We start from the raw sequence: 12,139 nt of genomic DNA, 5'->3' as shown, positions 1-12,139 counted from the left end.
ACAAAGGGGTATTATGACATCACAAAGGGGCATTATGACATCCGAAACTGACATTATGACGTCACAAAGGGGCATTATGATGTCACAAAGGAGCTTCATGATGTCACAAAGGGCATCATGACGTCAAAAGGCGCATTATGACGTCACAGAGGGCATTATGACGTCACAAAGGGACATTATGACGTCACGAAGAAGCATTATGACATCACAAAGGAGCTTCATGACGTCACAAAAGGACATTATGATGTCACAAAGGGGCATTATGACGTCACAAAGGAGCTTTATGACATCACAAAGGAGCTATATGATGTCACAAAGGGGCATTACGATGTCACAAAGGAGCTTTATGACGTCACAAAGGAGCATTATGACATCACAAAGTGGCATTATGACATCAGAAAAGGACATTATGACGTCACAAAGGGGCATTATGACGTCACAAAGGGACATTATGACATCACAAAGGGGGCATTATGATGTCACAAAGGGGCATTATGATGTAACAAAGAAGCATTATGACATCACAAAGGGGCATTATGACGTCACAAAGGGGTGTTAACATCACCCTGTGCCCAACTCCTCTCTACCTCCTATTGGCTCCCTCTCCCACCAATCCCCACTCTCCCCTCCCCTTAGCCCCGCCCCCCGCCCCCGTTAGGCCCCGCCCTGCCCCTCACACCCCACTCCCTGCCGCCATCTTGCCCCGCTCCGCTCACCCACCTGCCCGGTGTCGCCCGGCCCGAACCGGGAACGGCTGAAGGGACGGGGAGGGCAGCAGAGATGGGGACGGGGTCTAGGGCGGCCATTCTGAGAGACAGCCCTTCTGAGGGCTGAGCTGCAGGGCAGTGGAGAAACCCACCCGTGACCAGGGTCACATCAAAGCTGCATGAGGCTGTGTTACTAAACACGGTGCCACACGGCCTGCAAAACCATGCGGGGGGGACAAAACATGGCACGTACCTGGCAGTGAGATCACCTCAAGCTATCTGCAGCAGTTCCTTGTCGCTTTGCTCGGATGAAATGAGAGCAAAAGCTGCACCGAGGCAGTGGGTGGAGGGCGAGGAGAGGAGAGAGAAAGAGCAGGTCAGTGAGCAGGGCTAAGACAGTCATGGAATAACACACACAGCACAACCGTCCCATCCACTTGCTGCAAGTCATGCTGAGTCTCAGGCTACGTGATGCCTGTCCGCCCAGCAACTTTACGATGCTTCCACAACTGAGCAAAGAAGAGCTGCACCAAGCCCTTGGATGATGGATTCCCTGCTCCTGCTGGCTTCAGCCTTCTGCATTCCAATTCCAATCTAAACCATTCCTGCGGTGGTAGTACTTGAATCCTCCTTTGGGGCTGGAGCTCAACAGGTCAACACATCAGAAATAACACAACGTGCATCTGGAAGACGTGTCTCAAAGCCCAGAAAATCCAACTCTCTGACCTTGGCACAATTCACCAACCAAGAGCCAGGCCTTGACAACTTGGCTGATCTGGGCATGCGGGAGGGGGGCAGACAGTGGACCACAAGTGTCCATTTCCACTGCAGCTCCCTGTAGAGAACAGCACCAATCAGCAGGCGTGAATCAATTCATTCACAAGCTGCACAATGACTCTGTTCTTTACATGATAAAAAAACACACAGAGATTCCTGACCAAAAAGTTGGGAGTTAATAACGACCAAAGAGGTTCCTGTTCCTACGCCTCATCCTCTCACCCCAACTCCTGGGTGATGCCCACAGGCTTCAAGTCAGCTCTCAAATCCACTGAACTCCCGTCACGGAACTCCATCAAAAAGGATGTCACACATGTGACACTTACATACATGAGAATGTATGTATCAGAAACACTGATGCCAGCAGGAGCAGAGAGGCGATTGTCCCCCTGTACTCAGCACTGGTGATGCCACAACTCGAATTCTGTTTCCAGTTTGTGGCCCCTCACTGCAAAAAAGACACTGAGGCATTGGAACGTGTTCAAAGAAGGGCAACAAAGCTGGTGAGGGGTCTGGAGCACAATGGAGCCATATGAGAAGAGGCTGCGGGAGCTGGGAATGTCCAGCCTGGAGAAGAGGTGGCTCAGGGGAGACCTCATTGCTCTCTAAAACTTCCTGAAGGGAGGTTGCAGTGAGCTGGGGGTCGGCCTCTTCTCTCATGTCATTACTGATAGAACTAGAGGGAATGGTTTCAAGCTGTGGCAGGAGAGGTTCAGGCTGGACATTAGGAAATATTACTTCTCAGAAAGGGTGGCCAGGCACTGGAATGGACTGCCCAGGGAGGTGGTGGAGCCATCCCACCTGGGGGTGTTCAAGGAATGACTGGATGTTGTGTTGAAGGACGTGGTTTATTGGGAGCTATTGGTAATAAGAGAACGGTTGGACTGTTCTTTTAGGTCTTTCCCAACCCTGGTGATTCTATGATTCTGTGATTCATACACTAAGAAGCAAGGAGAGGCTCTTTTGTTAAATCTTTCAATAGAGAGAAGAGTTGATATCTGCTTCTCCCAACAACAGAAACACGGAAACAACTTTCCAAGCCCACCTGCCATACAGTAGGCAGAAAACGCACATTGTAAAGGAGCACGCACATCCCCTCTGGCATAAGTTGAGCCCAAAACCCACCTTCAGATCTCTGTGCATTTCCCTTGTTTTACACCAATGCAGCCTCGCTGCAGCTCCGTGGGTGTCACACAAGGCCTGCATGTCCTCTTTCTCCGCAAACCCCACCCTCAGGCCTTGCTCTGTGAGGATTGACACCTGAGCAAAAACAAGCACTAAGAACGAGAGTAAAGCACACTGGATTCGCCCTGGCCTGGCCCAAGCCACAGTCCTACCAGACAGACCCTGGAATGAAAACTGCTCCACAAACCACAGATGGACACCAGCACACAAGAAGTTGATCGGATACAATCCCATGCAAGCACCAAGCCTCCTAAGGAAGCTCTTTGCCATCAGCTCCTTCATCGCCTTTCCTTCTCACCTCAATCTTAAAGTGTCTTCAACATCTGCCAGCACGTCTTACCACGCACCTGCTCATCACACAGTGCTTCAACAGCAACAAATTTGCTTCCGGGGCCCTCCTTCAACTCACTGTGCTAACACTCATGATTCAAATTACACAGAAATCCTAGCAGAAGTTCTCAGTGAGAACTGCACCTAACATTCCTCCTTCTACAAGCAACAGCCACAACAAGTGGTCATGAAAATGCTTTCATCAAAAAGAAGCAGAGACGGCACGGCAGGACAGATGTACTCTGTGTGCACGTCTGAAGCCTTTTGAGAACCTAGTCGTTCTTCCTGCAGGACCCCTGTCTTCTGTTAAAAGCTGAACGGTCCCCAGAGCACCTGTTTCCATCAGCTGCCACCATCCAAAGCAGCCAGCCTTCTTACAGTCACCTGGCCCAAACATCCCTTTTGCTCTACACTTGATTCACAGAATCACAGAATTGTAGGGCTTGGAAGTGATGGGAGCTCGGCATGCACACCATCCTTCCAACAGCACATCCCAGCAGCAAGGGATCACAGCGCTGGCACAGCTGAAACAAAAAGGGTGTGTGAGTTTCCTGTTAGCACTCAGTGTAAACAAATCTACCACTGAGCAACACCGTGAGCCCCCACTCACCTCAGCACAGGTCAACCTGTAACCCCAGCCTTCCCCTATCCATGTGCACATGCACACCCGTGTGCCACCCTGCCTGCTTTGCACACCTCCATGCACACACCGCATCGTGTGCCCTCCTTTGTATTCACAGACGTGTGCAAACCACCCCTGGGAACACGTATGTGCCTACACCTTCCATAAAAACCCCTTTGTGTGCACCTGTGTGCAACCCAACTCCTCAGCATACACACACGTTTGTGCCACCCTGTCCACGCACTCACCACGTGCCCTCCAGCATCACTGCTGCCTCCTCTGGTACCAGACCCGCAGATGCTCCAGAGCTCATTAGCATGGACTTCCTTCCTCCCCTCAGCAGCTGCTCCTGCACTCACCTTCATTCCTACTCAGATACCGGCTGCTTCCAGCACCAGCAGACCTGCAAGACACAGAAAGGAAAGGTGGGAGTCATGCAAATCCCCAAGAAGCCCAAGGCTGCATCACCACCACGTATGGCAGCCTCAGGAAGTCAGTTGCAACTACAGACTTTGTCAGAATGGAAACAGGAATCGTCAGTTAATTGTGACCTCTGAACTCATTGCCACCATCAGAAACAGGCACTGAAATCGCTCACTTCACTGCAGCTGGTTACCTCCTGATTTTGGGAAAATGCAGACACGGAATTGAAGGACACCAGCAAAGTGACATCTACTTCATTGTAGGTGGTTAAGCTTGGAAGCAGGACTTGAGCAAGAAAAGCTTCTCAGCTCCTTGTAAGGCACTAAGTGATGGGATGATTTCCCATCCCTGCAGAAATCCTGACCTCTGCCACAGGTGGCTGAGTGACACAAAAGCTGTGTCCTTGGTTCCCAGCCTTACCTTCTCATGTCGTTCATCTTGCTCTGCAGCTCCTGCTCTGAATAGTCTTCTTATATTCCCACATGATGTACCCTGAAATACATCATTTAGTGAGTCTGAACAAAACATAAGACATTAATTGGAACTATGAAGAAATGTCTTTTGCACTTTACTTGGAGAATGTTCCATCCTATAACTTCTGCTCTCAATTGTAACACATGATTTTTTATAAAAAGAAAGATAACAAGTCAGCTCTTCAGTGTGCACATTGATGAAACTTGGTGAAATACAACTTTAAGAAAAGGTAATTTGAAAACTTCAATATTCTTATCAGAATCTCTGCTATTAGTTACCGTTCCAATGTTCTGATCTGATGATGTGTCTCTCAGAGCTGTTTTGTCACTCCCCCCCTCAAATGCACTTCAAGTGCTTTAGGAGCATCACTGGAATTTTGAATAAACTCGATATATCTTAGCAAAGCTGCTACAGCTGCACAACTGAAGTACTTTGGAAAAAAAAGAAATCTTTAATGAACGCTGAACAGTGTTATTTAATTATAATCCAGGTAATTAAATTAATTAAACCAAGGAAATCACCTTCCAGTCACTCAGCTCTCACCAGGGAAATCGCTTCCCTGCCAAGCAGATGCAACCAACACAAGCTGCTACATCACTCTAGGGCCCCACTGAGTCTTCCCAAGGGGTCTCCAAAGGCTTCCCTGTTGACTTCTGGGAACCTGGGAACACTCACATGGAAGCCAGTGCCCCCTAATGTGCCCCAGACGTTTCTCAGGGCCCCACAATTAGCTCTACAGACATCCAGACATGCCCCAGAGCAATTATGTGTGCTGTAGGGAGCCCAAGAGACATTCCAGAGCACCCTAGTACTCCTCAGTGCACTCATGGATGCTTCACCTGTCTCTAAATATGCCCTACTGGACTTTGTTTTCTCTTCTGGAGCTTTCCTTAGTTCTCAGCTTTGCTTTCTCATGCCATTTATCTCGCTCCACAGCTTTTGCTCGCAATATTCTCTCTTGCATTCCCACCTTCCAACAGAATCACAGAATTGTAGGGGTTGGAAGGGACCTCTAGTGATCATTGAGTCCAACCCCCCTGCCATGGCAGGTTCCCTACACCACGTCGCACAGGTAGGTGTTCAGGCGGGTCTTGAATATCTCCAGAGAAGGAGACTCCACCACCTCCCTGGGCAGCCTGTTCCAGTGCTCCGTCAGCCTCACCGTAAAGAGGTTCTTGCACACATTTGTGCGGAACTTCCTATGCAGAAGTTTCAGCCCATTACCCCTAGTCCTGTCCCCACGCACTACTGAAAAGAGACCAGCCGTGCCACTATGGCCCCCACACCTCAGGTATTTATAAACCTGGATCAAATCCCCTCTCAGCACTGCCAACGACAACCCTCTGCACTCTGCCAGTCAGACAGTTCACGACCCACTTCACTGTCCACTCATCTATCCCATACTTCCTCAGCTTTGTTATAAGGATGTCGTGGGGGACAGTATCAAAAACCTTTCTGAAATCAAGGTAGACTACATCTACCACTCTAGCCCCGTCCACCCAGCCAGTGACATCTTCATAAAAGGCCACCAGGTTGGTCAAGCACGACCTCCCCTTGGTGAACCCATGCTGAGTACTCCTGATAACCTCCTTATCACCCAGTTCTCTGGAGATGGCATCCAGCACAAGCTGTTCCATCACCTTCCCTGGGACAGAGGTGAGGCTGACTGGCCTATAATTACCTGGCTCTTCCTTCTTGCCCTTTTTGAAGACTGCAGTGACATTGGTCATCCTCCAGTCTTCAGGCACCTCCCCAGTTCTCCAAGACCTCTGAAAGATTACAGAGAGGGGCTCAGCAATGACCTCCACCAGTTCTCTCAGCACCCGTGGATGCACCCCATGCACCCATCCCATGTATTTATGGACATTAATGTTTCCTAGGCAATCACAGACCACCTCTTCCCTGACTAAAGAGAAATCTCCTATTGTCCAGACTCTCTCATTAACCTCCAGGGTCTGGGATTTCTGAGGGAGAGCCTTTTCACTAAAGACAGAAGCAAAGAAGGCATTCAGTGTTTCTGCCTTCTCAGCATCCTCTGTTATCAGAACGCCTTCCTCCCCCCCTTGTTTTTTGTTTATTAGCAAACTATTAATATACTACAAAATAATAGCACTAATTACTAAGTAACATCACCATGCCAGCATCCCGACCACCTGCTTTAGAGATTTGTCCTTCATTTTGTGCAACACTTCAAAAACTGCAAAGGAAAAAAGCAAGTACAGAACCAGGACACCACTTCCCTCAGGATTTTACAGTCTCATTCATGTCTCACAGATGGAGGCCCTGACAACAAGAGCTGTGTCTGTCCATAACAAGGACTCACCTCTGCAGGTGCAGGGGCAGCTCTCAGAGAAGCCTTCTTCATTTCTGCTTTCTTCTCTTTTTGTCTTTTGACTGGGAGGTGGTGTTGATCTGCCTGAGGGAAGGGAGGCCCCTTCAGAGGGATCTAGATAAGCTGGATCAACCTCACTGGGCTGAGGTGAATGGGATGTGGTACACCCAGGCCAAGTGCCAGGTCCTGCACTTTGGCCACAATAACCCCATGCAGCGCTATAGGCCTGGGGCTGAGTGGCTGCAGGACTGTGCAGAGGAAATGGACCTGGGGCTGTTGGTCAGTGCTCAGCTGAACATGAGCCAACAGTGTGCCCAGGTGGCCAAGAAGGCCCACGGCATCCTGGCCTGTATAAGAAATAGTGTGGCCAGCAGGAGCAGAGAGGTAATCATCCCCTTGGACTCAACACTGGGGAGGCTGCGCCTCAAGTCTTATGTTCAGTTTGGGGTTCCTCGCTACAAGAAAGTCATTGAGGCACTGGAACTTGTACATGGAAGTCTGTCCCTCGAGCAGCTCCCATTCATCATCAGCTCCCATTGTGAACCCCACTGTGCAAAACAGCAAAACTTCTACTGCAAATGGCTGCAGTCACCAAAGCTCAGCCCACTATCCAGGTATCAGCCTTCTTCCTTCTGTTTTCCATCTTAGCCCATAGTTTTGCTTCCAGAAATGGAACTCCTCTTTAACAGCCAAAACACAAACTAATACATCACTTTCACTGCTCCTTCCCGCACCCCCATAGGAATGGTTACCTGACATCCCCTACAGCACAGCACCTGCTCACAAGTATCATTCAAACTCTATTCTTTCATACTTCTTGAGAGAGGACGGTAAAAACTCACTTATGCATGGCGGTAAGGACAGTCTGTCCCCATCACATCCCTCTGTGTGCTGAAAGCTGCCATTGGATCTCTTGCAGCCTGCTGGCTGCTGCTCACAAACACAGGGAACTGCACCACACTGATTCTAAAGAGAGAAAGGAAGAAACACTGGTGGGAATGAGCACCCAAGGTTTGCAGAGATGCTCCAGATTGTGACAGAGATGGAATATCACAGTGCTGGGACATGATTGATCACTAAGGAAAACACTTGGAAGCACATTCAATCTGCAGAAGCTGTAATTACTGGGCACAGTCAGCTTTCCTATGGCTCATCTGGAGGAGGCGGGTGGTCTCACACATCTGCTCAGGGGCTTCAGCTGAGACACTTGCACAATGCTGGGATCATTCTGATGGAAACTATGTCTTCAGATACCATGGTTAAATCCATCCAAAATGATCAAGCCGAGCCTTAGCTCTTGAGCAGCACTTCTTCCCCACCCTTCACTACTCCAAGCAGCTCCAACAAACTTCTCAGAAGAAATCCAGGCCAGCACAGACCTGGAAGACCAGAACCAAGTGCCGCTTGTGGGACGGCAGTGCCCACTCCTTGCTTCCACCCTGCTCCAGCAGGTTAAGGAGTCTGAGCCTCACTGGCCTTTGACAGCTCAAGAATTTCAGCACCTCATGCCAACATTTCTCACTAAGATACACCTCAGGCATTGAATTCTCTTCTCACTACCTCCTCCCAGGCCTCTCCTAGGAACAGAAACCATTCAGATTCTACAGCAAACTACAGCATCTGCACTGCAAGAGCACACTGAACCACCTGCAACAATGAAACATGGTTTTGGAGAGTGGGTATGAAAACACACCTTTAGACAGCTGTCTCCCTGTAGCCAAAAGGAAACCAAGCAGCAAAAGAAGAGTCCAGCCTGAAACATGCCCATGCTACTAGCCCAGGTTTTTCACAATGAATGTAAAATCCATCCTGTTCTTGAGGTAACAAATGACCAGTGGGTCTCCCTTTGCTCCACCCCTTCTCCTTCAAAGCCAGAAAAAGAAAGAAAAAACAAGCAGAAGAAACCCAGACGTACCTTTCCACACACAGAGCAGAAAGTGGAACAGCAGTTGGTCTCCTTCCTGAGACATGGTGGGGAGCATCCCAGAGGAAGCCCAAGTTCTTTGCTTCTCTCCACAGGGACTTCAAGCACTCTTGGCAAGAGCTGCTTAGGTTCTTTCTTCAACTGCTTCCAGCACCAGAATCTCCTTTGGAAAAGGATCCCTAAAGAAAGAATCAGCAAATGAAAAAGAATGAGCAATAACCACTTTCCCAGCTTTCTTCTGACATGCAATTAAGACTCACGACTTGGGCAAGGTCTTAAAATCAGCTGGTTACAAGAACTGTCCCAAAATATATCCAGCTACTGTACAGCTGCCGTTATTTCTGTCAGTGAGTGTAATCACAGAATCATAGAATGGCCCGGGCTGGAAGGGACCTCAAGGATCATGAAGATCAATCGCCTCCCTGTCCCTGCTGGCCATCCCCTCTTCTGATGGAGCCCAGGGGACCATTTGCTCTCTGAGCTGCAAGAGCACGCTGATGGCTCACGTTCTGTTTTTCATCCACCAGGACCCCCAGGTCCTTCTCTGCGGGGCTTCTCTTAAGGACTGCTCCTCCCAGGCTGTAGAAATGCCTGGGATTCCTCCAGCCCAAGTGCAAAACCTTGCACTTTGCTGTCTTGAACCTCATTAGATTCACCTAGGCCAACCTCTCGGTTGAGCTCCCTCTGAATGGCATCCCTTCCTTCCACTGCATCAGCCGCACCACTCAGCAAACAGCAGAGGGTGCACTCCATTGCATCATTGGTGTCACTGATAACCATGTTAAAAAGCACTGGTCCCAAGACAGACTCCTGGATGACACCACTTGTTATCAGCCTTCACCTGGACATCGAACCATGAATCACCACCCTCTGTCTGTGGCCTTTCAACCAATCCCTTATCCACCAGGTGGTCCACCTGTCAAATCCACATCCCTCCAGTTTAGAGATAAGGATGTGGTGGAGGACCATGTCAAAGATCTCGCTCAAGTCCAGGTCAATGACATCAGTTTCCTTCCTTTTGTCCACAAATGCCGTCACTCCATCATAGAAGAGCTCCAGATTGGTTAGGCATGGCCCTCCCCTGCTAAAGCCACGCTGGCTGTCTTGGATCACATGCTCATTCCTTATATGATCAAGCATGTCTTTGAGGCAGATCTGTTCTTCAGCATTTTCATCACAGTTCTACATTTGAATCAAATAATTGGTGTTGCTGCCACCAAGAAAACCTCTTTGTCTTCTACTCCTGCTGCAGCTTTCACCAGAAGCAAAGGGAGAGGCCACCTCCTAGATCCAAATTTTAAGAAACCAACACCCAATAGGTGTCATCTGAAGAAAAATAGGAGAGAAATCAAGATGACTCTTCTGCATCCAGCTTGGATCACTCCCTCACTCAGGCACACCACCATCAGATCAAGGAGATGCTGCCTTCAGCTTAGAGATTGTATGGGAAATCACACCTTGAACCTCTGATTAATCAGCTGAGGCAAGTGTTGGGTCAGCTGCGGGAGCACAGGTGAGAGTAATGGAGCTGTGCTCACAGAAGGGGTGGACCTCGACTCCACCTCCTCTGAGACCTCATTTAAAGGCTGACCACCACTGAGGCAGCATCTCTTGGAGATTGCTCCCCAGTTCAGACTGCCTCAGCTTTCTGGTCAAAACATCGACATTGGTGAGTTTTCCTTTGCTAACAACCTTTGACTATTTACCACCATCTTGGTTAACATCTTTTTATTAGCCACCCTTACGGAGACCATAAGGGTTTGGGCTTCCAAACTCTCAGCAAGCATTTGGATCAGCCAGCTTCCTGCTGGGGAGCCCCCTGCATCACTGCTGCCTCCTTTGGTACCGTACCTGCAGATGCTTCAGAGCTCATTAGCATGGACTTCCTTCCTCCCCTCAGCAGCTGCTCCTGCACTCACCTTCATTCCTGCTCAGATACCGGCCGCTTCCAGCACCAGCTGACCTGCAAGACACAGAAAGGAAAGGTGGGAGTCATGCAAATCCCCAAGAAGCCCAAGGCTGCATCACCACCACGTATGGCAGCCTCAGGAAGTCAGCTGCAACTACAGCCTTTGTCAGAATGGAAACAGGAATCGTCAATTAAGTATGACCTCTGAACTCATTGCCACCATCAGAAACAGGCACTGAAATCGCTCACTTCACTGCAGCTGGTTACCTCCAAATTCTTTTACTTTTAGGAAAATGCAGACACGGAATTGAAGGACACTAGAAAAGTGACATCTACTTCCCCATAGGTGGTTAAACTTGGAAGCAGGACTTGAGCAAGAAAAGCTTCTCAGCTCAGAATCACAGAATTATCAAGGTTGGAAAAGACCTAGAAGATCATCTGGTCCAACCATTGCCAATACTTCCCGGATAAATCATATTCCATACATCACATCCAAACGTTTCTTGAACACTCCCATGGTCGGTGACTCCACCACCTCTCTGGGCAGTTCATTCCAGTGCCTGACTACCCTTTCTGAGAAGTAATATTTCCTAATGTCCAGCCTGAATCTTCCCTGGCGCAGCTTAAAACCATTCCCTCTAGTTCTATCACTGATTACTCGAGAGAAGAGGCCAACCCCCAGCTCACTACAACCTACCTTCAGGAAGTTATAGAGAGTTATAAGGTCTCCCCTGAGCCTCCTCTTCTACAGGCTGAACAATCCCAACACTGTCAGCTGCTCCTTGTAAGGCCTGTGCTCCAAATCCCTCACTACCTTCGTAGGTGAAGACATTCCAGAACCGCAAGGTTTTCCTGCATGGAGAGGCTCAAAACTGAATAGGTCAGACCTCCTCCTCTCCATCATTGCTGTCACGTGAAAGGCTGTCCTTGGAACTGCAGTGACTCATGCATCCTAACTGCACTCCATTGATGGAAGCACACCGTGCATCATTGCTACTTGCCGGGGTGTTCCTGCACTGGCAAGGGATGGATTCACCTGGAAAGATTAGATACACAGCAGTTAGTGTAAACTTTCACTATCCAAGGAGGCAAAGGCTTGGTGCTGCCTGTCAAGCAGGTTTCAAGCAGCTTGCGAGACTCATTTGGGAAAGACAAGTGTCAACCAAAGATGTCAGGCACGGCTCGAACGCAGGAATACAGAAAGAGGTACAAGCCCACTGAAAGCATGAATTCTACCTGTGTTGCTGACAAGCAGTGTTTTGAAAGCTGGATTTGCACCCTTACCTGCCAGGACCAAGACTTCTGCTTCAGAGGGCTCCCTGGCACTGCTCTGCAGTTGGTTCTCGGCCACAGGGGATGGTTTGCCCAGGCAGAAGCAGGAACGCCAACTGCCAGCTGGTGACTCTGCCCTCTTACTGGGAGAACTTGGTCTGGAGAGAGAAAACAGAGCATGCTG

The 12,139-nt window shown here is 49.2% G+C and overlaps 1 long non-coding RNA gene across 1 annotated transcript; it reads right to left on the bottom strand.

The window, feature by feature from the left end:
- Positions 1-4,127: 4,127 nt before the first annotated feature.
- On the bottom strand, positions 4,128-7,791 carry LOC146756842 (uncharacterized). Its single transcript, XR_014937218.1, has 3 exons — positions 7,693-7,791; positions 6,200-6,287; positions 4,128-4,536 (listed from the first exon to the last, which is right to left on the bottom strand). It is a non-coding gene; the product is annotated as an uncharacterized LOC146756842 (long non-coding RNA).
- Between the last annotated feature and the right edge of the window lie 4,348 nt (positions 7,792-12,139).

This window comes from Coturnix japonica, chromosome 25, assembly GCF_054131305.1.
Source record: "Coturnix japonica strain WE chromosome 25, WE-NBRP24, whole genome shotgun sequence".
Classification (NCBI taxonomy): Eukaryota; Metazoa; Chordata; class Aves; order Galliformes; family Phasianidae; genus Coturnix; species Coturnix japonica.
The sequence above is the reverse complement of the archived record's forward strand: the minus strand, read 5'-3'. Positions and strand labels throughout refer to the sequence as shown.